The 27530-nt window shown below is 41.5% G+C and overlaps 1 protein-coding gene across 1 annotated transcript in view; it reads right to left on the bottom strand.

Moving 5' to 3' along the window:
* The window catches only part of CNTNAP2 (contactin associated protein 2), an 836988-nt gene that overhangs the window by 167859 nt on the left and 641599 nt on the right, over nt 1-27530 (bottom strand). The gene's annotated exons all lie outside the window — the stretch shown is intronic.

The raw sequence follows: 27530 nt of genomic DNA on the forward strand, positions 1-27530 counted from the left end.
TATGTTTTCCACAGGGCTCCTGGTAAGAACATGGAAGCCGCAAGTGAGCCCACTCCTGTGTTTCCGTGTAAGCCACTGTTTGGGGTGAACCTCTTCTGATGGCAGATCTTTTCGTTGCATCTCTGTGTCAATCCCGTGCAGTAGAAATAATGGGTTGACTGGACTGCAAGAGTTGGTTGGAAAGTTGATTGGACTGCAAGAAGTCATAGCAGAGCAGGGGCTCATCAGAGGTGTGTTGCACAGTTCCTCCATGGGGGGGGGTTAATTTAGCCTCACAAGAGCCTTGAATTAAAACAATACGTTGACTTCACTTCAGCAACTCTTGAATGTCATGTTAATTACCTGAACACACAGTTTGGAAAAGATTGCTTTCATACATTTGTTGTGTGCAAAAAGCTGAACTGGATATTAAGTTGGCTGTGAACTGAACTGGTCTGCAGAAAGTGACGTGTCCCGGCATCAAATCTGAGTCAATGTTCTCATCCATTATGAAAATGGATGCGGACTGGCATCCCGGCTGACACATTGCAAACCAAAGCAAGACAAATGATGCTTTTCAGAACAAATTCTCCGCCCCTGTTCCCCCTGCCCCAAGATATGGAAAATGTGATTATGATGAGGTGGATCCTTGGAGAATAATGAGTCTTGCTTCCATTTAGACTTTAAGTCATTTTGTTAATTGCCCTTCCTCCTACAGTGCCTTTGCAAAATGAAACGTAATAAAGAGAAAGCATTATAATTAAGCATTCAAAAAAAATGAGCCCACGTTTTGAATTAGCATTTCTGTGTTGCTGAGAGCACAGATATTTAGAGGTGGCATTAACATTAATCCAAACTTGTGAAATAGAAGAAGCATCTGACAAAGACAAGTAATTGCCAATTAGCAAAACCTCTCCCCTGCCTTCCTTCTTCTCCATCACAACACTATACTTCATATGGCAGGTTTCCAAATAGGTTAAAATTACTCTTTGGGGACAAAAGAAACCAAATTTCAGGATGTTTCAAGATGTGTAGCATACCTGCCTGTGCCCCCACCCCGCTCTGCTTAGATTCCGCAACAAAACAAAACAAAACAGGTCATCTTCACACATTGTATAAGACACACCCACCCTTGGAAATACTGTGGGAGAGGAGGGAGAGGTAAATGGCTCCTCTAGTATCTGGGACAATGAGAGGTTTTGCCCCTCTTCACTGGTGTACCAGAGCACCACTTGCTTATTTTGTCTCATGTAACCAACTGGGAATAATTGAAACTGAGCAAAAAAACAGTAAGTTTGAGTTAGCTGCCCCTGTGTGAAAGCAGGGGCATACCCAGGATCAAAACTGGGGGGGGGGGGGGAAGCCATGGTCATTCAGGTTGTGACATTTCAGCACGGAAAAGGCGAATGAAACCAAAATTGTATTATTATATAAGGAAAAACGGGAGGGGAAACAAAAATTAAAACACAACCACCAACGCAGCAGAAAAGAAAGATAGGAAGAAGAGGGGTGGGGATGTAGATATTTGCTTAGATGTAAAAAATGAATTAAAATGAAGCGTCGGGGGAACAGGCGATTGGGCCTGAGGTTGCCTACCCCTGCTTTAAGGTGTCCAAAGGCTCATTTTCAGTAACACAAATTTATCCTCCTCTAAAATAACCACCTTACACCAAAAAGAATGCAAAATAGCAAGGGATGTGTATCCACAAAGCCATGGCTCTGGCAAGATGCCTCTTTGCTGCAAATCACCTGACCTGGATCTCCTGTCTTGTACAGGACATACAGTTCAACCCCTTAAGGAATATTTTCCTTCTCCTTCCTTGTGAGGCGGAGCAGCCTTTCGAAGGTATATTCCAATCTCACACCTTCCCCAGGTGGTGTAAATACAGGAAAAAACAAACAAACCTGAAGCAGGCACCCAGTGCCTTAGCACTTGCGCCAATGTCAACATGTAAATAAATGGCACAATTCCCACCCCACCCACCCAGTCAACGGATGTCTCCAGAAAGCAACAGCCTGGTCCGTAAAACCTACACATGAGATGGGAGAGGATGCCATACTTCTGAAGAAAAGGGGAGGCTCCCTTCAGCATTTAGAACTCCATTTATGCAGGGTTTATTTATTTATTAAAATTGTAATTTATTTATTAAATTTGTATACCACCTTATACCCATAGATCTCAGGGCAGTTCATAACATAAAATAACAATAAAAAACCCACAAATTACATAATAAAAACAAAAAAACAAAGACACCCAATAACCCCCACTTCCACAACACATTTTAAATGGGCATTGGATGTAAATCAACCAAAGGCCTGGTTGAAGACGAACATTTTCAACTGGCACCTAAAAGTGCATAATGAAGGCGCCAGCTGAACCTCCCTGGGGAGAGAATCCCACAAATGGGGAGCTACTTCAGAAAAGGCCTGCTCTCGGGTTGCTGCTCTCCGGACCTCTTGTGGACAAGGCACACGAAGAAGGACCTCAGATGGGGATCTCGGGGTCTGGGTAGGTTCATATGGAGAGTGGTGGTCCTTTAGGTATTCCTGAGCCATTCTAAAAAAGTGTTCTGAATTGTCCAGGGCAATCTGGGAGTAGTGGAAGTGCCCATCTCCATCCACAAATTGGTGGGGGTGGAGATTTGTGGGGGCATAAACTAGCACACCGGCCTTCATTTTTCCAACTCAGGTCCACACACAAGCAGAACCTTTCCAACACCCCCAATAATTTGCTTTAATGCTAAATATTACAATCAAATCCAGGTCCTGTCTTGGTGGCTAAGGTATTTCAAATGTATTAGTATCAACTGAAAGTCTTCAAGGAGTGTTATTTTAAAGTCATCCAGAAATGCACTTCATTTTAGCTAACACAGTAACTAGAACTATATTACTGGTTACAGGTAGGTAGCCGTGTTGGTCTGGATCGAAGTAAAATAAAAAAAATTCCTTCAGTAGCACCTTAAAGACCAACTAAGTTTTTATTTTGGTATGAGCTTTCGTGTGCATGCACACTTCTTCAGATACCTCCTAGTGAAACAAACTGCTGCATCTAGGTATCTGAAGAAGTGTGCATGCACACGAAAGCTCATACCAAAATAAAAACTTAGTTGGTCTTTAAGGTGCTACTGAAGGAATTTTTTTATAGAACTATATTAGTGAATGTAATTACTGTGTTAAAAGTACAGTGGTACCTTGGTTTAAGTACACAATTGGTTCTGGAAGTCCGTACTTAACCTGAAGCGTACTTAACCTGAAGCGAACTTTCCCACTGAAAGTAATGGAAAGTGGATTAATCCGTTCCAGACGGGTCCGCGGAGTACTTAAACTGAAAGTACTCAAACCGAGGCGTACTTAAACCAAGGTATGACTGTAAACAGAAATGAAAGGTAGATTATATTGTACTGTTGCCTGCCAACAGGTTGGAATGCAAAACCGTGTAGTCACTAAGGAAAAGGGGAGAGGGAGAGAAAGACTCATGGCTCCTGACATCCCTCCTGGCCAACTGGCACTGCAAACACACGAACGCATGCCATGAAACCATGACATAAGATTTTGTTCAGTGGTGCCACAACTTGGCTCTACCAAGCCAGGAACACAGAATCGATTACTGCCAGGGGCTCTTGCTTTGAGCTCCCATCCTCTGCTCATTCCCCCTATGGAGTACCTAGGAAACTACTGCTTAGTTTCTCTGTATCTCCCCCTCTCCTAATTGGCCTCATTTGGCCACATCCTCCTAGTGAAACAAACTGCTGCATCTAGGATGTTATGTCAGGGGCCCAGGGGCCACTATTCTTCCACCAATCTACAAGCTGCCAGTTTTTCTCTTGCAATCTACCCAGCTGCTACCATTTCTGCATGATTATATCCACTGTTGGGTCGGTCATGGTGCCCCCCCCCCCGGTTCCGATCTTTGAGTCCATATCCCACCTCCAGCTATTGAAATTCCTGCTTCTACCCAGAGGCCTCCTGGTCACTTACCACCATGACAACTCCACTTCTGCTTCGGAAGGAGGCTGAGAGGACTGAGGTTGGGCACCCCTGGAACCCATGCTTGCTCTAGGGCAACATTCCTCACCTTGGGTCCCCGGGATATTTGTTGGCCTACAACTTCCATCCTCCCAAGCCAGCAGGGCCAGCAGTCAGGGATGATGGGAGTTGTAATCCAGCAACATCTGGGGACCCAAGATGGAGGAAGGTTTTTCTAGGGTGTTAAGCACCTGCTGCATCTCAGACAGAAATGATTATTGGCAGGGAAATGCAGTGGTGGCAGCCTGCTTCATAGCTGTCAAGTTCTCCCTTTTCTAAAGGGAAATTCCCTTATGCTGAATAGGCTTCCTTGCGAGAAAAGGGAAAACTTGACAGCTACGGCCTGCTTTGCCAACTGCTTACTGCAGTTATGCAGCTGTTTAAAGCACAGAACCTCTTCCCATGTGAAATAAGCAGTTTACAGTTTGATGCAATACATGCTGTGTATGATGCCTAGAGAGGTTTTTTTTAAATTAGGCAACTCATAAATTGCATAAAACAACAACAACAGGTTTTAGCCATGGGTTAAGTGTAATTTACTAAGTGTGCATAAATAATGCAGCTTTAGATTCCTAAAATGAGCCTACTTTTGAAATGGAGTTAATACCACTGTTTCCTAAAAGTCCTTTTAAAAGCATCCACAAACACTGAAAGTAAACATATGACTTCTGAAGATATTCAGTTCTAATTTACATTTAGTAGTAACTGTGTGTTGTGGACTAGCTGGTGTCAATTTCCTTAGCACAATTAGTTGCTGATCCCTTTAATCAGTTTTGGGTAGCGATTGTGGACATCAAGCAGACATGAGCAATTTCCCAGAAATGACATTTTGCTACTTGGCAAACTTGACGTTGCTGGAGGGTCTCTCATGTTGTCCTCTTCTTGATGGGTTGTCCATGTCGCTTTACCTTTTGGAACCTTGACTGAAAAATCTTTGATTATAAATAATTATTCATTTCCAACCATCTGTGAATAAAGTTTTTTGCAACTGTATGTTTTGGAAAGTGAGATTTTACTTAATCCAATTCACTCTGTGAAGCGATGTCTTGAGTGATGTCCCCTCATCAAAATGGGATTCAAGCACCAAGAGTCTTCTTTTCTTCATCAAATCCAATTGGTTTCTTTACTGAAAACTGACAGTAAATTTGAAGCTGCAACATCCAAGGACTCCAGGTTAACGCAGCTTAAAGGCCATGCGATTCACAGGGGTGGTGTCACTTGCCACCTGAAATGCATCAAAATTGTGTCACACACCTGTGGATTATAAGCACCTGCTAATTAGCACAATGCTTATTTGATAGACAGCTGTCACCCACTGCTACATTTCTTGCTCTGCTGTTGAGGACTTACAATGTGCTGATACAATTTTCAGTGTAGCAGGCAACAATATATGGATTACTAACGATAAAATTTGTAAATTGGCATCCACCACACACATGGACTTATGGCAAAAGCTTATACATTAACCTTCTGTTTTGGGGGAGGGAGGAGGTTGGGAATGGGGGGAATCTCTTGCTTTGTTTATACACCTAATATATATATATATATATATATAGAGAGAGAGAGAGAGAGAGAGAGAGAGAGAGAGAGAGTTGTTGTTTAGTTGTGTCTGACTCTTCGTCACCCCATGGACCAGAGCATGCCAGGCCCTCCTGTCTTGCACTGCCTCCCACAGTTTGGTCAAACTCATGTTCATAGCTTCGAGACCCAACATCAGGGTCTTTTCCAGGGAGTCTTCTCTTCTCATGAGGTGGCCAAAGTATTGGAGCCTGAGCTTCAGGATCTGTCCTTCCAGTGAGCACTCAGGGCTGATTTCCTTAAGAATGGATAGGTTTGATCTTCTTGCAGTCCATGGGACTCTCAAGAGTCTCCTCCAGCACCATAATTCAAAAGCTTCAATTCTTCGACAATCAGCCTTCTTTATGGTCCAGCTCTCACTTCCATACATCACTACTGGGAAAACCATAGCTTTAACTATATGGATCTTTGTCGGCAAGGTGATGTCTCTGCTTTTTAAGATGCTGTCTAGGTTTGTCATTGCTTTTTTCCCCAAGAAGCAGCCATCTTTTAATTTCATGACTGCTGTCACCATCTGCAGTGATCATGGAACCCAAGAAAGTAAAATCTCTCACTGCCTCCATTTCTTCCCCTTCTATTTGCCAGGAGGTGGGCATGATCTTAGTTTTTTTGATGTTGAGCTTCAGACCATTTACACACACACACACACACACACACACACACACACACACACACACACACACAGTCTACCTATACACGGACAAACATGGTCATGGGGCCTATTTTCTTACAGTACAACCCCATGCTGTTAGGGAACACATGCACAAGAGCAGGGCTCATCACATGAGTCGTCCCCCCCCCCGGCCAACTTCCCAGTAGGATAGTCTTGTCCCTACCCCCCACCCCCAAGGTTCCTCTGAATACCAGGCGACTCTTGCTTCCAAGGAGACCTGGGTAGCCTTTTATTCTGAGAAGTCAGGAGCTCAGTTCATCCCATGGCCCCCCCTTTCCTAGGCTAGCCCCTGTGCACAAGAAACACAGAAAGTGTTAGCGCTTCTTCCCTCAATGAAACCTTCCTGTATTACCCCTGCAATTCCTCCACTCACCCTTCCAGCATTTCCATTTTGTCTCTGTATGCTGAGAGCCTGGTCCTGGCTATCACTGGAGAAGCTTCCTGCAAATACAGGAATGTGAGCTGAGCACCTGCTCACCCCCATCTAACTGGCACCTGATGCTACACCAGGGGGTTGATGGGGTGGGAAAGATGGGTGTGGCCTTCCTTGTGCTCAGAGGTCTGCACTGGCTGCTGATTTCCTACCAGGCCAACTTCAAGGTGTTACTATGAATATACAAAGCCCTTAACAACTTGGGACCAGTTTGCCTGTGAGATCCCCTTACGCCACATATGTCCACTCAAGTGCTTTGATCCGCAGAGCTGGCACAGTTCACGGGGGTCACATAAGACTCATTCCGCATCTGTAAGAACTCGATTTTTTTAGTGTGGCAGCACCTACACCCTGGAACTCCCTGCCTCTTGACATCATTGTACTCTTTTCAGCCTCTGCTAAATACAGTTTTGCTTAGATGAGCCTATACCCAGATATTTAGAAGGTTGCTGCAAGTTCTAATCTGTTTTCAGTTAATTGTTATTTTAATTGTTCAAAAGTCTTAAATTTTTGTTATAAATTCTTCTCATTTAAATTTTTATGGTTTTATCCTTTTTGTAAACCATTTTGAGGTTTGTTCGTTTGTTTACAATTAAGTGGTGTATAAATCTTTTGAAATAAAGAAAGTCAGTTCTGTTCGCCAGTTTTTAGGATTGTAAGACATCAACAATGGTTACTTGACTAAAATCCTAAATGCAAAAACAAAAACAAAAATAGGGCACCATAAAAAAACACAAGCAAGCATAGAAATAAGAACAACTCAGCTGACATCCAATAAAGCTGGACTGGAATCAAGCGTTCCTGTGAGGATCTAGCCTCTGTTTGCTGTTCTGGCATTCCCACAGAGCACTCATGCCAGGCATCCCCAAACTTTGGCCCTCCAGATGTTTTGGACTACAATTCCCATCTTCCCCGACCACTGGTCCTGTTAGCTAGGGGCCATGGGAGTTGTAGGCCAAAACATCTGGAGGGCTGCACTTTGGGGATGCCTGACTCATGCCCTTTGCTTTGCTAGCAATCTCCTGATGGTGCTAGGACAGACTTATTTTGGAGACATCTCTACAAACATGGTTAGTTCATCCCCCTGTGAACTAGCTTCTCCCTCAATGAAATGAGTATTTGAAACACAAATGTTTTCTATTTGCCAACTTTCTCACATCCTTACTTAGAAAAATGGTAGTTTATAAACAAGCATGTGACAAGTGAACTAGCAGAACTTGAGTAGCACACTGATGGAAAACATTCAGAAAGCGAGATTTTGATTTTCTAAATTTGGAGGATCAGGAGCTATGAGCTGCTGACACTTCCTGTGCCTCCCCTCACTGGTTTGCAATGTCCCAAATTGTTTGTATTTGGAGGGTGTCCCCTCTCCCCTTTGTTATTTATATCGGTTCTGGAAGTTTTACTCTCTATGATTAGGAAAGATGAGGAAATCAAAGGAGTAAGAGTAGGGAGAAAACAATTTAAACTTAAAGCCTTTGCAGATGATTTAGTATTGACTTTACAAGACCCAGAATCCAGTGCCATTAAGGCACTGGATTTAATACATGACTTCGGAAGTGTGGCAGGTTTTAAATTGAATAAGAGTAAAACCAAAGTCTTAAACAAAAACTTAAATAGTAATGAAAGAAAAAAGCAAGAAGCAACTGGTTTGTCACTCGTTAAGAAGGTGAAATACCTTGGTGTGAACATGACTGCAAAGAACTTGAATTTATTTAAAGACAATTATGTTAAGTTATGGAATGAAGTTAAGAGTGATCTAGAAATATGGTCGAATTTGAAATTGTCTTTGTTGGGCCGTATTGCAACAGTTAAGATGAATGTATTGCCAAAGATGTTATTTATGTTCCAATCATTGCCAATAATTGATAAGATGGAATGTTTCAAGGAATGGCAAAAGGCGCTCTCGAAATTTTGGCATTGTGCAAGGTGCCACTGACGTTTGAAAGCCCAAAGTCTGCCACTGCTACATGGGCAGAGGCATGAACTTTCCTCACATCAGAATCACATTTCAGACATTATATAAGGAAGCATGGAAACAAGTGTGCATGCACACGAAAGCTCATACCAATGACAAACTTAGTTGGTCTCTAAGGTGCTACTGGAAGGAATTTTTTATACACACCACCTGTTATTCTTAAACTGCCATTTAGGGAAAACGAGCAAGATGATAACTATGGATGTGGACCTCAAGCAGTAGGATACAGGGTTCGGCTTCTTTTGAGCAAAGATGCAAAAGATTAGATTGCAAGTTTAAACCAATCTGCAAATTCAACTGATTAAATTTTACGGTTATGTTATGGTGGCCATCATGTCAGATACCGTAACTATATACATATAATATGTCGATATGGTATAGGTTAACACGTTCAAAACTAAAACACCATATAAATTAGGGCACTGGCCATTTCAGATAATATATACAATCACACGCTCAAACAGGCATTTGATTTCATTAATAGCTGTGGAATTGATGATTAACTCATGCTGCAGTTTTCAAATCACATACTTATGCTACTGAAATAATTGGTTCTAAACTTCTGGATTACTACAGTCCAGTTCCTCTAAATTTACAACATTAGCAGATACAGTACCTCCCAACCAAAATAAGGCTGAGTGCTGTTAAAGATCCTGGTGTCTCATCCAGCCATTTCCTGCTTCAATAAACATGGAGGTTTGGGTACATGTGACTCACCCAAGTTAGAGATGGTAAAGGCATATTAAGATAATTTACTTGACTGCAGGAGAGCATGAGCTCCGGGTGCCCAACACATTACATTCTAAACTGATTTGTCCAGTCTAATTTTAAATGTATTAAGTGATTCCTTGAAAGGATATTCTAGTCTTATAAATCTAATTTATTTCAGATTCATTAGATTTACAGGAGAACAGCTAGCTGTCTGAAGCTCAAACCAAATAAGACTGATGGTAAGTTAGATGACGTGCCTGGAAGATGCTGTGAGAATGAGCGCTTTCCCTTTACTCAAGTCTGTGAGCCTTCCGTTAGTTTGCCGTCTGGAATATTGCTGGGCCTTCACTGCTCGGATCTGCATTTCAAACTTTTTTTTTTTAAAGAAAGCACCCTACATTTTCATATCAAGAATTTGGTTATCATTGGTTAATTTCCCTTTTTAAATGGGCTATATGGGTGAGTGCATACGTAGTCCTGCTAGCATCCCTGTTAAGAACAGTTACAACCCCCTGCCTGGAACTGCTGAGTGCAGGTCACTTCTCATGGGCTCTAGACCTAGAATTTCACTAATCAAAGGACAGTCTGTTTTATATGCATCCTTTTCGATATAGATATTATTTTGAGGAACTTCTCTGTTGTATCTCCTTGGAGGAGGTTTTGCAAAAATATCTAGCAATAAGTAAACAATTGAGAGCCTGTTTCATCACTGAAATACCGTATCTGCAGTACAAAGAAGACATGAACCCTGTTTAAGTGGCCACACAGCCAGTTTCATACAGTAATGGTGGATGATGAGTCAGAGACACAGCACCAGTGCTTTTTCCCCCCTTAAAAAAATGTTTAGGGGTACTCTCATTTTGACTCATGAAAACCACCATTTTATAGTTCAAATTGGAAAATTTAATAGAGTAAATGGACAAAAGTATAAAGATTCACAAAATGCCCGAGCAGGAAGAAGCAAAGTGTGCACCAAGCAGGTGAGCGAGCAAGCTAAGGAGCGAGGCTTTTTACCGGGCAGCAGGGCAACGGCGCCTCCCAAGCCGTAAAAAACCTCACTCCGCAGCTTGCTCGTGGTTTGCCAGCGGTTTGCCACCGCCGGCCATACGAAGGTGCTGGGACCCTCTGCTCGCAGCCGTGAGCAGAGGATCACAGTGCTGGAGCGCCGCTGGCAACCCGTTAGGTAGTGCACATGCGCAGCAATGCCCCACTCCGGGTGCGCGTCAGGGTTGCCGCTCTGGGTGCCCAACACCCGTGATTAGGCCAGGACCCGGGAGACCAGAGTTTGAATCTTCATTCAGCCATGAAGCTCACAGGGTGATGCTAGGCCTGTAAATGGCGTTTCTGTGCGCTCTGGCACTCATCATGGTCCTCCATGCGCCTGTAGTGGTCATCATGGTCCTCCGTGCGCCTGTAGTCCTGCTGGCCACATGACCCAGAAAGCTGTCTGTGAACAAACGGTGACTTCCTCGGCCCGAAAAGCGAGATGAGCACCGCAACCCCATAGTTGCCTTTGACTGGACTTAATCGTCCAGGGGTGCTTACCCTACCTTTTTCTAGGCTAGTTGGGGTGGGAGAGGCCATGTAAGGATTGTGAAGGAGGACATCTCCCATGAATTTTCATAGATCACCACTCATTTCTCTCTCTTTCCCTCCCTTGTATAATTCATTCTGCATTATTATTATTTTTACTATTTGCAAAATTTCTTCAGTTTTTGCTAGAAATGGAGGAGGGTAAGGAGCACTGCAAGACACAGAAGCTCCCACCCCAGAAAATGGGTACCTCTGCCTTTTCCATTCCTTGGCTTTTGAAATTTCAGAAAACATTGTCAACAAACCTTGAAGCATATTTACACAGCCTTAAGGCCTAGAAATGCTCTCTCTTTCTCGCTCTCTCTTTTAAACATCCAGGGGTTCTCTGAAGGTGATTTTTGATCTTGGCTACCATATTCTGTGCTTTTAATGTGCTCCTAAAGAATCCTGCTGCGTACGTGGCCATGGAAGCCTCTCATTATCACCAGGGTGAACCATGTGCTCCACACAGGCAACAATCTAATAGTCTTATCCAAAGCATTTTGGCTATGTGATGGTTTTACTGACATTAATCAGATAGCTGCAGCTTTTCATAGGGGCAGAAATAATTCAACCTTAAACATCCACATGCATTTACTCGTTCTACATTGTGCTGTTGTTGTTTTTCATGTTCCGAGTAAGCTACATTTTTGTAGTTTTTAGCTTAACAGTTAACATTTGGATTTATAAGCATTTACAAAGTAAATATTCACTATTTATGTACAGTTTAAAAATAATCCTGATAATTGTAATGGGCTTAAAAACAGATTAAGAAAGAAAGAGTCAGATGTATTCTAGTCAATAGAAAGTGCAGAGCAATTTTCACAAGGATAGTGTTAATAAGAAAGATGCATCTACTGTAACAGAGCATGCCTGGTCTAGTGGCTAGAGGGAAATTGCTTGTTAATCACATACAAATGACTGAGTTTCTGAGTCAGCTGTACCATGTATTACTCTATGGAGAAAAGAAAGGAAATCAGCTACAAATGACTGAATATGGTTTATGCCAGTAATAACCCCTTTAGACCTCTCATGTGGAGCAGTTAATGCCTGCGTTGCTGAAGTATTAGAGGCTTTCAACATTATAATGCTCCATTAGTTGTCAAATCAGCCATCAGCCATGGGCAATGGTCATGGGTATCATAATTATTGGTTAACACTTAAATGCTTTTCCTAGAGGGATCATTGTTACCAGGAAGCATGACATCAAAAGCAAGGGAATTATTTGGCTGAGTAACTGTTTGGGGGAGGGTGGAGAAATCACCATGTGAGTGTGCTCCATTGCATTCTTCCCTATGATCTTGCAGATCAAGTCAAAACCTAACATGCTCCTTCTTTCTATTATTTACCTGCATGGTAGGGCAAATGAATTTATTTAGGGGGGAGGTCTCTGGGTCTGAACACGCAACTTCCCCCTGAGAGGTACACCAGCAGTATCCCCCTTAGCAGTTCTGCTGAAGATAAAGCTTGACAAGGAAAAGCCCTTTTCTCTAGTCGCTTTAAGCACCCTCGGTACTTTCTCTACTCTCCTTCAAGTGGGTCATAGAAATAAAGTTCTGGAGGTTTGTGGTTGCCATGAGATAGTAACACCCCACATGAGTTGGGGCAAGAGGTGAAAAATGTGTTCTTAAAATAAAAAATAAGGCAGAGAGAGGTGATCTTATTATGTCAACAACCTCAATTATTTAATTATTCTTATCACTTCACAAGCAGGACCTCAAGAAATCATTGCACACAATGCTAATTCCATAGTAATTATCTCAAAGTTGCCTCATTACTGTCAGAGGCACTGGATAATGTTGTTATGAACCACCAAGTCAGGATTGTATTATCACAAAGGAAGGGCAGTCACAATAACAATTTATTTTAGACATGGTGCCATTGAGTTTGGGACAAACATAACAAGAAAATAGTGAGTAATGGAAAATGTGTTATTCCTGTCTATATTATCAGCTCTGTTGTGATGCCTTGCACCTCAGGCTCACAAATATCTTTTGCAGTCAATCATCAGTGAACTTTGCATTCTTTATAAAACAACTATATTGCTCCAGTTTACAAATGGCAAATGAGCAGATTTACCACCTACCCACCTGTCTCTCCCAAAGATCATTGAATAGTCTAATTATAAGACATGCTGTTCTAAGAAAGGCACACATGGGTTCAGGCACGTCAGCTGTTGCATTGACAAAATTTTACACAATGTTGTACTGAAGAAGAAAAATCCAAAGGCCACGCTTGGAGCAAGTCAAAAAGCTATAAAAATGTGGCCAGCCTTTGAGTTCTCTCGAACTCTTCATTAGGCATGATGTTACAGTAGGCAGGGGTAGGGCTAGGATGAGAAAAAACAAAAACCACAAAGTAGAAAAAATATACTAAACATTGCAGCCATTAGGTTAGATCTGTTGCTGTGGCTCATTTCCCTAATGAAGACAGCAGGTTGAGCAAGTGCCTCCCGGGTTCAGTGCGCTGGCGTTTATCATAGGGAAACAAACCAGATAATGCATTGAGTGACAACATCCCTGCTCTCTCTGGTGTATACAGCAATGCATGAAAGTGACTCGAAATGCAGAGAGGTGGAATAACCACACCGTGCTTGAAGCAGCTAATGTGTGCGCAACCCTCATCAGGACTCTTAAGAAGGATTTCACACTTGAAGTACTCTGGGCTTCTGTCTTTCAACAAGCCTTTGCCTGCCCTTGGTGCTCCCTTGGAAGTCTTCTTCTCCTCTTGTTCCATCTTGCTGGGCTGCTGTTCTCTCTTTTTCCTTAACTCCATGGGCTTGAAGGCCTCGCAAACCAGCCAAATTTCCCATTCACAGAGGGCATAAGTAGAGTTATCACTTGGAAGTTGACTAAAGAGAAAGTCATAGCAAGTCTGAGGGTTCCTCTTCAGGCATAGCATCTAAAGAATTTTAAGTGAAGCAAAAAAAGTTTTGATCAGGCTAGCAAAATATCTGCGGGAACTGGAAGGTGTTTTGCACCTTTGTAATGAAAAGCACATTGACAAGCAACCGTGGAGAGCAATGTGAAGTACACATTTGAAAAGCATGGCCCTTTAAGTTTGCTGCTTAAATATGGATTTCAGAGCCGACCATTTGGCATCCGAGATGGAAGAATTTATCCAAGGCCTCCCGAGTGAACTTGTAGACAATGAAAGTTCCTGCCACTTCAGCTGTCTCTGAGATATCCTTTTGACACCTTTCACTCTCTGCATTCGCTCACTTGATTATCAAAGCATGGGCTGCACACTATCTTTCATCCACAGCAGTGCGTTCCTTGAGATCAACAGAAGAGCCACTCTGGCCTAAAGGGAGGTTACGTGTGTTTTCTATCACTGCCTGGCCAGGGTATATTCTCTAACTGCCTGACATTTGCTTAGTGTTGAGCTGGCTGGTGAAGATTTATCACAACAGAGGCATGCTGTACAGACTTTTCCCAAGAGGTGGAAACAAATTCCCAAGGACTTTTTTTTTAGTTTAGCAAATGTCAGAAAACAATGAGCGGTCTACAGCAAGCAGATGAAGAAGTGGCCAGAAAGGTCAGCTTGGAACATTGCTGGACATATTGCTGACAACATCGACAAAAATAAAGTTCACCTTCTCTGTCATGTATGAATGAGACTATGGGGTGTTTTTGTTTTTTTACTTTAGCACCTGTTGTGGCTTTTAATCCCCCCCCTTTGCAAGGTGTTTGCCACATATATTCTAATATCATTGGTGAAACTGGGCACAATCCAGCCAAATTCAGTTCCCAGAAAGACACACTCAACGCAAGGGAATGTGCAAGGGAAGGCCTAATGTACAGCTAATTTAAATCCATTGATTTGCTAACCCTGTAATCCAATGTTTCTCAACCTTTTTTGGGCCACGGCACACTTGTTCCATGAAAAAAATCACGCGGCACACCACCATTAAAAAAGTTACAAAATTTAACTCTGTGCCGCCCTATATTGACTATATAATTATGACTGTAAGAAACACTTGCCAATTGCTGTGTTGGTTGCAATCTCCTGTAATAAGGCTTCACAAGCCGTCCAGCGGGTTAGTACTGCGTATTGGTGGCCGCCAGGCTCGTTTGCATTGAGCTTTGGGAAAGAGGAGGAGAAATATTGCTTTCCGGCGGGTCAGCGTTGTATATTGGCGGCCGCCAGGCACGTGACAATGCAAATCGCCCTTCTCGTCGCCGCACGTCGCGGCACACCAGCCAGCATCTCGCAGCACACTAGTGTGCCGCGGAACAGTGGTTGAGAAATGCTGCTGTAATCCCTAGTCTTCATGGAAATTAACTGACCTTTGCTCTATCCATTTATTGCACTCCAGTCTCTAGTGACACACCAGCTCTCCTCTCACCTCGCGACCATTGCACACAGCCGCAATGCCAACTCATTCTGCCCATATTTTGCCCTTCATCTGAAGGGCTCCCCGAATCTTTGCACATCAGCAAATAAAATAGACACCTCTACTATAATTGTCAGTGGACATTAAGTGGGATATAGTATTGTTATACAGTTCCTTCCCCTTCAGGATACTATGAGGAAAGAAGTAATTATCCAGTTAATTTTACAAGTTCAATTAATGAAATGGCCACGGCAATGATTATATTAATTCATTAATAAAATTGCATACACTGATTTTATATAATAAATATAGCTGTGAAACTTTCATATTATTATTTAATGGGTACTCAATTACTTAGTTTCTGTTTTTAATGTACAATGGCATGCAACTAATTAGAGGTAACAAAATTATATTCATTACAAATTATAGATCTTTTTGTCCAGCAAGTCGAATACCATGAGATTAAATCATTTAACAATATTATATACAGGTGTCAACCACTGACTTTGCAGAGTTTTTAATGGTCTATTGAATTTAGAATAGAATAGAATAGAATAGAATACTTTATTGTCATTGTACATAGTACAATGAAATTGAAGGCCATCCCATAAAAAACAATATAAAAACACAATTACAGTCACACACACACACACGCATACATTTAATAACTATTTTAGAAAACTAAACAAAAAATTAAGTTCACTAGAAACAGATTATATACCTAACTGATGGGAATGGAATATCTAAAAGAAACAACAGCTTTGAACCAAATAGAAAATTGCTGAAGGGAATTGAGGTTGCTTTGCACTAAAGGAATCCATTACATAAATTTCATACCACATTCAACAAGGTAATTTAATATTTCTATTTACATGTGTAGCCTGACTTGCTACAATAATAGTTTTATAATAATGCTGCATACAAATATGTTATGCAACTGTGGGATATGTGCTCCTTGGGGTTATGAGGCTTGCAGTCTGGTAAATAAATCTCTTTACAGGGATTCACATGAGCAGGTGGATCTTACAGGACAGGAGATCCCTTTGTAGAGGATTTGATCACTTATTTTCAAAGAATGAAACTTAAAGCAACTTACAAAAAAGAACACTGTCTTCAAAAGTCTTAAGAATAAAAATTCCGAACAACGTTTTAAAACATAACCAAGGATAGAAATGATCTTAACAAAAGTGACACAAAACAAATCCTTGATTCTTTCTACATCTATAGTGAAGGTCATTTCAGAGGTAGATCTCCTGCCCCTTATTCTCTTTTTAACCATTAAAAAAGAATTACTTTGCTTATAGGCAGTGGTGGAGCTACATGCTCTGGCACTGGGAGCGGAGAACAGGTGTGGCGTGGCTGGCACATCTCCGGGGGTGACGCCGTGCGTCCTGGGGGGGTGGCTGCGATGGCACCCCGCCAGTGATGGCACCCGGAGCGGACTGCTCCCCGCTCCCCTTCGTCCGCCAGTGCTTATATGGTGACTGGACATGGGACCACAAACACCCGCCCTCTTGATCTGCCCAGAGCCAAACTTGGCCCTGGCTCTATGCCCTTTTCAGTCGCTAGCACTGCTCCTCTGCAGCACACTTTCTCCAGAACTGGGAGTTACTAGTGACTAATTTAATTGCATAGTAGATTGTCACAGCATGACATTTCCACTCATATGAACACTGGAAGCCTTACCTGCCCCCTGCCCCCCCAATGTAACCACTACAATTTACAGGTGATTTGGCTGCCCGGTGCAATTATCTGAATGACTTTCTTGTACGTCTCACACATAAGAAAGGATCCTGATTGAATTTGGTTTCTAGTTGACTGACCATTTCATTTCTGCTGGGGAAATGGGACTGGGACTGAACAAGTACCCTCACAATTAAACGACTTCCTTGCCATAATAACTTCTACTGGGAATGTTTGATATTCAGTCATTCTAGATCATCAGTATCCTGCAGAAAGCTAAGAATCCCTCCCTCCCTCCATACCCCTTTCTTTTAAAACAGGATGTTGAAACTGTGCATGTGTTTCTACGTGCATTGACACTGACTGTTTACAATTACACTTCTTTGCTTTTTATATTATATTATTTTGTAGCCTCTTGCTTCTTTGCATTGCTTCAATTCTGACTCGGATTTCAACAAATTATCCTGAAATATATTTACTTCTCGTTAACATGCACCAATCCAAATCATATTCTAAGATCAGTTAGACCCTTAGAGATCAAGAAAGGATGTGAGGAATCAAAAGGCCACCAGTAAGACTGCAACCCTGCATACTCTTAGTAATGAGTAAACCCGGGCACCAAATTAATTTTGCTGCCCACAATGATACTGTGGAGGATTCCGCCCACTTTGGGATGCCTAGCTGGCTAGAGTCCACGTTCTCATGGCCACACAGACCAAGACCCTTATTTGCAGATTTGTGATGGTCTATGGCTACAAGTATTAAAGTTTGCAAGCATTAATGTGTAGGTCAAAATGATTTTTGCCTCATCTTTTCCCACTAACTGTGATGACAACTGAGGCAAAAATCATTCTTTGTTCGGAACCACCTTATCTCACCAGTAAAAGGTGCCTTATATCTGCAGCTGGGGGGGGGAGGGGACAACGACGACTGCAAAAGATACTTTTTTCTAGTACCCCAAAATAGGGCATTGCATTTGGCTGATACTAATCAGCACATGTTTTATGTGTATCATTTTGGAACAGTGCATTACACACTGATAAGGCAATCCATCACCTTGATATGTTATCTGTTTGTAATGTGCTTCCTTTAGAAAACTTCTCAGAGTTAAACTGGGTGGACTTCTTTGACAGCAAGTGTGCAGATCTGTGCTAATGTGCATGTACGAAGGAGCACTAGATTGTTGGCAACTGTCCTCCTGAGACTAAAGTAAGACAAATAAGCTCATTTGCTCAGTGACAGCGGCTCTGGACTTATGAACTAGTACTTCAATGAGGCAAAGTCAGCATATGTTAATAGCACAAAACATCTAGCTTTCCTTTTCTTTCCCAAGCAATTAATAAGTTTCGCTAGTGCTGCTTTCAGAGAGAGAAATAAAAGGCTATTGTTTGTAATGAGACACTGACAATTTAAGCAACACGTCCCTGATCGTTTCTTCTATCATCAACTATGGAGGGGAAAGGTGATCCTGGTTTTCCTGGTTTATTCATGAAACCTTATGGTGAAACATGGTGACAAGTAGTAGTTGTCACTCTTGACGCAACTGCAGAAACAACTGCTACATGAAGCTCAATGAGAAACCACAGAAAGGTTCTGAACCATCTACATTAAGGGTAGACAATGTAGGGTAGACAATCCCCAAGATGTTGCTAGACTACGGTTCAACTGGCCATGCAAGTTGGGGCTGATTAGAGTTCATAGAATAACAGAACCACAGAACCATAGAGTTGGAAGAGACCCCAGGGGCATCTAATCCAACCCCCTGCAATGCAGCTAAAGCATCCATGACAGATGGCCATCCAACCTCTGTTTAAAAGCCTCCAAGGAAGGAGAGTCCTTGAAGACATTGGTTTGAGTCTTACCCCCCAGAGCAGGAGAAAACAAGCTCGTTCCCTCTTCCATGTGACAGCCGTTAAGATATTGGAAGATGGCTATCATATCTCCTCTCAGTCTCCTCTTTTATAGGCTAAACATACCCAGCTCCTGCAACCATCAAGGCTTGGTTTCCAGACCCTTGATCATTCTGGTTGCCCTCCTCTGCACACGTTCCAGTTTGCCAATATCCTTCTTAAGTTTTTAAGTTGTAGTCCACCAATATCTGAAGTGGACCATGTTAGCTTCCCTGATAAATAAGCACTTGCACAAATTCATGCAGAAGATATTGTTCATGCAGAATTTGAAATTGTAAAGACATCCTCACAATTAGAATGGGAAAAGGACGCAGTAATCAAGATTGCATTTCTTTGTAAAAATGCATCTAAGTTCTTAGAAACTGTTGTAGTAAATGTAGTGCTGTAAAGTTCATTAGTGGGTAGTAAATCCTTAGGCCCACGCAGCCAATCTTCAATGGCTGCCCAGCACGCTCCCCAGCTCGCTCTGCAAAACTTCTTCTTGTTTGGACCCAGCAGAGTTATAGCACAGCTGGAACGATGGCAGTCTGTGTCTTCAATAAAACAGACTCAACTCCGTTGCTTCTAATCTAACTCAACTTTATTACAGAAGCATAAAAGAAACAGCAAAACCAACAGAAGCTAGCTGCATGTTTGCAGCTCTTATCTCTAGCACTCTCTCCTACACACTTGTCTCCGGCAGAAACTCAGACTCAGACTCTGAGACTCAAAACCAAAACTGAACTCAGAACAAAGGAAATTGCACGTATCACTTGTGGGCAGACACCCAGAGAATCAGAACGCCTTTAGAGGGTTTTTAACTCTGTGTTCACCAGAATCCCAACAGAAACTGAACAAATATATAAGGCATTGGCTAGAATTAAGAGTCCTTATTATGAATTTAGTAACAAAGGGTCTTGTCTACTAGTAAAAGCTTTCAAAAATGTAGAAATAAAAATCTAATTACTGGGATTTGCAACCCTGAAGGGACAGGTGGGGAGGATTGACCATGGTGCCCCCAAGCTTGGGTTTGGGTGTTTGCCTGGTTGGAATCCATACCCTGGTCACCCAGTGAAACCTTGCTTGCTTGACTTGCACCATGGCCAGGTACCACAGTGGCCAGCTCCCATAGAATGGGCTTGAGATTCTCCAAACCCAGTGGACCCATTCCATCAATGTGGGGTTTGTGGAATGATGAACTGATCCTGGGACCCAATGCCATGCCAGTCCTTACCCTGCCTGCTGCTGTCAATAAAGGTTTGGCCTGATTTTATCTCATCACAATTGTACAGTCCAGCTATTTTGCTGCTCTCATGGGCCACATAATGTTCCTGCCTGGGCAAAGCAGAATCATTATGTTTCCAGGACCCATTCAGTCACACTGGGAATGGACCAATTGCACTCAAAGAGCAGATGCTGAAGAATAGTTATGGACACACACGGTAACAGACACAACATTTGGGCAGCATCTCCTCAGCCACTACCTTCATACAAAAGAAAAGGCTGAGGTAATTTTGTCTGTCCATTACCCTTCCTTTCTGTTCTGAAATTGACATAAATAGGGGGTGGCTGGCAAGACATTCATAACATTTCTCAATGCATTAATAGAATTTCCAACCTTTCTCCCCCCACCCCCATTTGTCTCCAAGCACTTTTCTTCTCAATCACACATATTTTATCTGAGCAAAGAACTGCCCCATAAAGGACAGGCTCAGTGTATCCCAGGATGTTTAATATGCATATATTTCACACTCCTTATTTGTTTTGCAAGCCAATTTGCATGTGGCATCTCTCCAAGAGAAGGAGTTGGAAAAGAGATAAAATGCAACTGGGGGGAAAAGGGAGTTATTTTAGATGCCATTCTAAAGGACAAGCAAATTTCTAGCTCCAAAACAGGCAATAAGAGCTGCCATCAGGCTGGAATCTGTGGGAAAGATGTGAAGCTGGAGAGAGTCAAGAAAACTCATTTCCCTGTCCAAGATTCCATCTTAATATCCTCTTGTAAAACACTTAATGGATAATGGGTTCACAATTTCTCTCTCTCTCTTTCTCAACCATTGAGGAGATATATAAATATATTGAAACAGAAAACTAAGAGCTAATCTATACATGATGATAAATCCCAGAGGCCTTGGATCTCCTGGGCTGTACTAGGGTAGAAGGGAAGAAGGTCTTCCACAGCATACACTCAAACACTTCACTGCACATAAAACACCCCAGAGAGAAAGATCAGAAAAGGTTTCCAAGCTAGTTTCCTGTGAACTTTTGATGGGAGACATATCCAAAATGCAATCTGAAATGGTAGGGACCAAGAACTCCTAAGAGCCACAGAATTCTTTAAGGTGAATGAGATTCCAGGTTGGAAGATATGCTGAACGTAGAGCAGATTTCTAGTTCTGTTGACAGTATGAATCAATTCCTGTGATCCTAAGCACATTTGTGAGTACCTATTGTTTTATGCTGAAAAGTTTAAAGAAACCAAAGAATGGGGTTTTCATGGCAATGGAAAGTTGGCTGTAGACACACAACAAACTTAAAATGCAGCAAAGTCCCCCCCCCCCCCGGATGCATTTCAAATCATGCTTGCTCAATGTTGTGCACCTCCCTGCAGTGTTCCCTGGCTGGGTGCCGTCTGTCCACACCAGTGGCTGCAGTGGCGGCCTTCCTATGGCTTAGGTTTCTAAACTAGACCCAAGCTGATTTGGATATTGTGTTCTTTCTTTCTTTCTTTCTTTCTTTCTTTCTTTCTTTCTTTCTTTCTTTCTTTCTTTCTTTCTTTCTTGTAGTATTCATTAAGAAAGAACAGGACAGATGTGGATTGTGGCTAAAATGAGTGGTGGGAGTATATTGGATGCAGAGTAAACAGGAGTTTGTACACAGCCTGATATCAGCAACCTAGCATTAATCATATGGTCTACTATAACAACTTTATTCATTTTTTTCAGATAGTTAAAATTATTAGCTCTTAGGATTTTGACAACCATACCAGATATTTTTGCATAAAGGTATTCTCTGTGGTTGCTTATGGTGGCTGCTATTTTATTTATCTGTGATAGCCTATGTGTTCTGTCACTCTGGGGCCGCTCTGTAGTCTATTCATAATATACTTTTAGCAACTTTTTAAATTCTAGGCTATTTTTTGTGTTCCTGCTTCTTGTTCAGCCATGTAGCAGTCATTTTATAAAGATAATTTTCTTTCAAAGTAAGGCAAGTACATGTTATCATTAGTTTCCTCTTACTTGAATATTAGATTCATAACACTTTATTAATAAATTTCATACACATGTAAATTAGACCTAATTGGACTGGCTCATCAATCTGTTATTCCCCAATTACATAACAAAGTACATTAACAGAGTGTGATTTATGGATAAGGTACCAAGTGAATGTTTGTGATGGAATTCAGAAAGTCCTCATTTGCATAGCCTAATTAGTAGTTTATTAATCTTAAGTGCATATGGAAATTAACAGCATTTTAATCTCCTAAAATTCAGCTTCTTATCCCTTCATTAACTTCTTCCACTCTGGGTAGTGAGAGAATTTTTAATAATGTAGGTTAGTAGATTAGGAGTGTACTGTATGTGCATTCGCATGGATGTACAGTGCGCCTCTAATTACCAGATGGTAGAAACTACAAATAGGTGGTGGAAATTGCCAACATATTCCACAAATAAATTCTCTCTTGCACCTGGATAGCCATTAGAATCCTAAATAAAGATTTTTTTAAAAAAATGTTCCTGGTCAGGGCAATGATGTAATGCACTCCCTTGCCCTCCAACCCAGGAGAGAGCAGGATGCAAAAATAGGACTTTAAAGAGAAGAGAGAGTGCATTTGAGTGGATCAATGGAAAATTGGGAATAAACAATTAGGACCTGCTGCAAAGGAGCAGAACAGGGTGAAAAACAACAGCTGCAGTTTGTTCCTGGATGGAGGAGATTTTCTACTAGAGCTGGAGGATCTCACTAGGAAAAGGCATGGTACCTGCATCATCACATGCCTTATGGAGCAGAGAAATTTTGTAAATAGTGTTTATGTTGTATTATATATATAACTATCATAATAAGGGACCCAGGTGGCGCTGTGGGTTAAACCACTGAGCCTAGGGCTTGGTGATCAGAAGGTCGGCGGTTCGAATCCCTGTGACGGGGTGAGCTCCCGTTGCTTGGTCCCAGCTCCTGCCAACCTAGCAGTTCGAAAGCATGTCAAAATGCAAGTAGATAAATAGGAACCGCTACAGCGGGAAGGTAAACGATGTTTCCATGTGCTGCTCTGGTTTGCCAGAAGCGGCTTTGTCATGCTGGACACATGACCTGGAAGCTATACGCCGGCTCCCTCGGCCAATAATGCGAGATGAGCGCGCAACCCCAGAGTCGGTCACAACTGGACCTAATGGTCAGGGGTCCCTTTACCTTTATCATAATAAGGTAATAGTATAAACTGGATCAGCTAAGCTTAGTGTTTTGATATAAATTTTCAGGGCTTTTTTCAGCCAGAACTCAGCTCCAGCACTTTTCAGGTGGGTGTCATTGCCATTCTAAGAGAACGAGGGGTGTGTGCATGGTGAGTTCCAGCACTACTTTTTCTAGAAAAATAGCACTGGTGTACCGACGCTAATTATTAATGTCTCTGTTTTCATCCTTAGTACTGGTGTGTGTGCAACACACACAAATGTTTTCATTGCCAGGATGTAAGTTACAAATGGCCATTACAATGTATAGCAATGGCATTGTACTACAATTACTACTAGAATTCTGAAGAAGTGTGCATGCACACGAAAGCTCATACCAAAATAAAAACTTCGTTGGTCTTTAAGGTGCTACTGAAGGTATTTTTTTATTTTGCTTCGACTCAGACCAACACGGCTACCTACCTGTAACTAGAACTACTAGAATTGTTAGCTGATGTAGTGGGACACAACTTTACAGAGCATTTGTGCTACATGACTTCTCTTTGACCCTGGAAGTTTTATTGTTCCAAAGATGCACTTTTACGTTTCTTGCTGTTTGCCTTTATCATCTGTAACACCCATTTACAAGCCAAATATCCTGCACCAAGTGAGAAGTATTAAAAATTAAAGTAAATTTCATAAAAGATGCTATACACAGATACCAATAATCCAAAATTACTCATTTTCTCTCTGCACTTGGCCTTTCCTTAGCCAGCCAATAACAGTTCACTTCTCACCATTTTCTGAATGAGAACCATTAACGGAGACTTCATGAAATAGCTATAATGTAATCAGGTCCAGGTTTATATAATCCATTAGCCCTGAAGAACCATCAAACATTTATTAAATTGTGTTTGAAACTTCATGGTAATATAAAGTCAAGATAATATCCATAAAACTGAAAATATACAGACATTTTCCTGTTTAGCAACTCTGGTTAATTAATGGCAGGAGTATCAAATATTTCCTGCTGGGCTCAGACAATTTTTATAAGGTTTGTTACTCTTGGGGTTTCCATTTGCAAACCTTTTCTTTTTATCATGTTTATAGGCTTACTATTTGACGGCTGAGAAGGAGTCTGGACAGAAGAGGGGTAAGGGAGCTTGGAAGACCCCTCAACTCCCCTGAGGGTCAGCATGCTCATATCCACAACATATGAATGCTTTAGAGTGGCTAGGAAATAGCGGAGGCACCTTCTAGAGAAGGCAAAAGATGGCAGAGCTAGGGTTGCCAATGCTGGTTAGAATTCACAGACCCGATGCCGCACCTTAATTCCCCTTTAAACAGTAAACCCCAGAAATAATGGTGGGTCTCACCAGACAACTACTCTCACTCTGAGGTCATTGCATCCTTCCTCCCTGCTGCTTGGCAGATAGCATGGCACCTTCATACTGAAAGACTTGCTATTAAATGTGATGGCTTTACCTTAAAGCTGCATTGGCTTGCCCCCAACTTCCTTCCTTTTAAATTTGTATTTAAGCTTGTCTCTTGCTGTTTTAGCAGATCTGTGTTCTTCTTTAAGAAGTTGAGGAACTCTGCAGAGGTCATGTCAATGTTCCGTTGCACCTGCAGCTTGGCCTTCACAACACCATCGCTCAGTCCAAAATTGGCCTCAGGCAGGGTGCCAACTTGAATAAAATATGGGGGGACAGGTAAGCCCTGCCCCACCCCGCCCCACCCCGCATAATAAGTCACAAGATATGGGGCACACACACCATTTGAATAACAATGCCTCTATCAACTTGGTGGGTGGCTCAAATATATTATTGTGGGGCGAAGGAATCGGTAGAATCCTGGAGACTCCAAGCCAAACCTGAAGAGTTGAAAAATCAAGACAGGGCCCAAAGATGAAGAAGACCAATTCCTCCTGACAGAAAAAAAACTGAATTAGCTCAGGGTGTGTATAAAGGAGGGGTGGCTAACCTCTAGCCCTCAAATATTGTTGAACTCCAACTCTCATCAGGCCCAGCCAGCCAAACCAATGAAGAGGGATGAACAAAACTGGAGCCCAACATCATTTTTGAAGGCTACAGATTAGCTACCCCTGAGGGAATCGACGGATTGCAAGCAAAAACATTTAGGGAATGAAAGGGTGCCTCCCTCTGAAGATATGGAAATAAGTGTGCTCTGCTGTTTACTTCCATTAGTGCTCTGCTTTTATATTCGTATAGAAATTAAATATTGCAAGAGTGGGGAAACCCCTTAAGGATTACCTTTTTCGTTGGATTCCATCTGTGTTTAATTTTCACTGCTATGTCAGCTTTTGAGTTGGAATTAAAACAGTATGGTTGGATAGAAATGTTTTAGTACACAAAACAAAATTTAAGAATGCCTGCCTGAATTTTTTTTTTAAAAGAATGATTGTATTCAGTAGACTTCTAAACTGAAACTGTCTGGAATAAATGAGGAAAATGAGAGTACCGTAATAGCATGATTAACCAGAGAATTGCTCACATAAAACTTTCTATTTGGGGTGGTCAACTGGGGGAAATGAGGGCAATGAAATTATTGATATTATTAAACTGAATTAGAGAAAACCGTATTTGGAGAAGGCAGATGGAGATTCTGCCATGTTTGGTAATTCTTTTCATCTACTGAGATGTTTTGGGCTTCCTATGAGGTCTATATATTGTATCTTTGCAAAGACACCCACTTAAAGGAGCACCAGAGCACAGTTGTGATATTTCTGACTTGCTGTGTGCACAGGATAAGAAAATTTCATTTTATGCATCATTCAGTGCTTGCCAAAGCGATTCTCTGAAGCTTATGCTCTTTTACGATAAAAGCAGAACAAAATAAAGATAAAGAAATCTTTGTTCTCTTGAATGAGTTCATTTATAACTGAATTACAAATGGTGCTGAAAAATCAAAATTGCTTGGCTCTGAGTGCCTTTTTCTTTCTTTAAGATGCTCTTTACAACATCCAAAAACCTGGTTACTTAGCTCAGCTGTAGCCTTATTAACTAAAGCATACAGGATTACTATAGACAAGAAAGCCAACACACTCTGTGTCTATGAGAAAAATACATTTTTTAAAAATTAACAGAAAAGCTACATGGAACACTCAGGAACACACAAATTCAACATATTCAACATTGGCTACTATTTAGGACACTTCTCATGTTTAAACTTGGATAAAAAAAATTGGTAGAACATGTTTTAATAGAGCAACAAGACTGCGAATTCAATTTTAAATAGTGAACCAATTTTTTTAGAATGCAGTGTTACTATAATATGTTGTATGAGAAAAAAATCTTCAAATTGATTATACTGCTTCTGCAGTCATACATTAGACTAGCACTGGCCCTGAGTAATAAGACATAAAAGCAGGATAGAGAGTTGACATGGAAATGAATAAAGAATAGTAGGGGTTCTGCTTCTGGAGCAATCTGGAAAGCATGGCAAAACATTTCCAAAGCTCATATTTTTTGGAACAGTGACTCCCCCCCCCCCCCGGGAAATAAATGGTCCTGAAAATAACCACATGGTCCAGCTGTGCCCTACAAAACCAATGTTTAACTTAAAATCTTATAATAGCAGCAAGTGACACTACAGATGCTATAAATAGGTTTGCAAAGAAAGAAAGAAAGAAAGAAAGAAAGAAAGAAAGAAAGAAAGAAAGAAAGAAAAGAAAAGAAAGACCAATAAAATATAGATTTTGTTCTGTGTGTTTCTGATCTTTTATTGGAGTAATAGCTTGTGGGTGAACCATTCAACTGACAGTTAAGTCATTATCATTTGTTAATTGTATTTTAAAAGCTTCCTTATGAACATTAGTTAGCAATGAGGATTCTGCTTCACTGATTAAAATAACTAGGGAATGTCAATGTTTTTGTCAGACACTAGTGGTAGTTGTTTTCTTGAACCTCTGCAGTAAAGGTTAGAATATGTTATAAATTCATAATCTTTCCCATGTAGCCAGCACTGCTGTCTTTATTAAGGTTAAGCTGGCCATTTCTAATAAAGCTGTGCAAGCATTACCTAAAAGCCTGTGGCATATTCTGTGTTCGTGATGATCCACAATGGGGACCCATTTTTCTTTCTATCAGGGAATGTCATGCAATCTTTGATTCAGTAGCAGAGTGCATGTTCTGTTTGCCATACACTAGAACCAACCTTCCCCATATAGTGATTTGCACCCATCTTGGCTATAACATGGAGTCTGCCATTCTTGCCTTGGTCAGGCTACACCTGGGACACTGTGTTCAATTTTGGGCACCACAA

This window comes from Zootoca vivipara, chromosome 11 (assembly GCF_965207765.1).
Source record: "Zootoca vivipara chromosome 11, rZooViv2.hap1.1, whole genome shotgun sequence".
Taxonomy (NCBI): domain Eukaryota; kingdom Metazoa; phylum Chordata; class Lepidosauria; order Squamata; family Lacertidae; genus Zootoca; species Zootoca vivipara.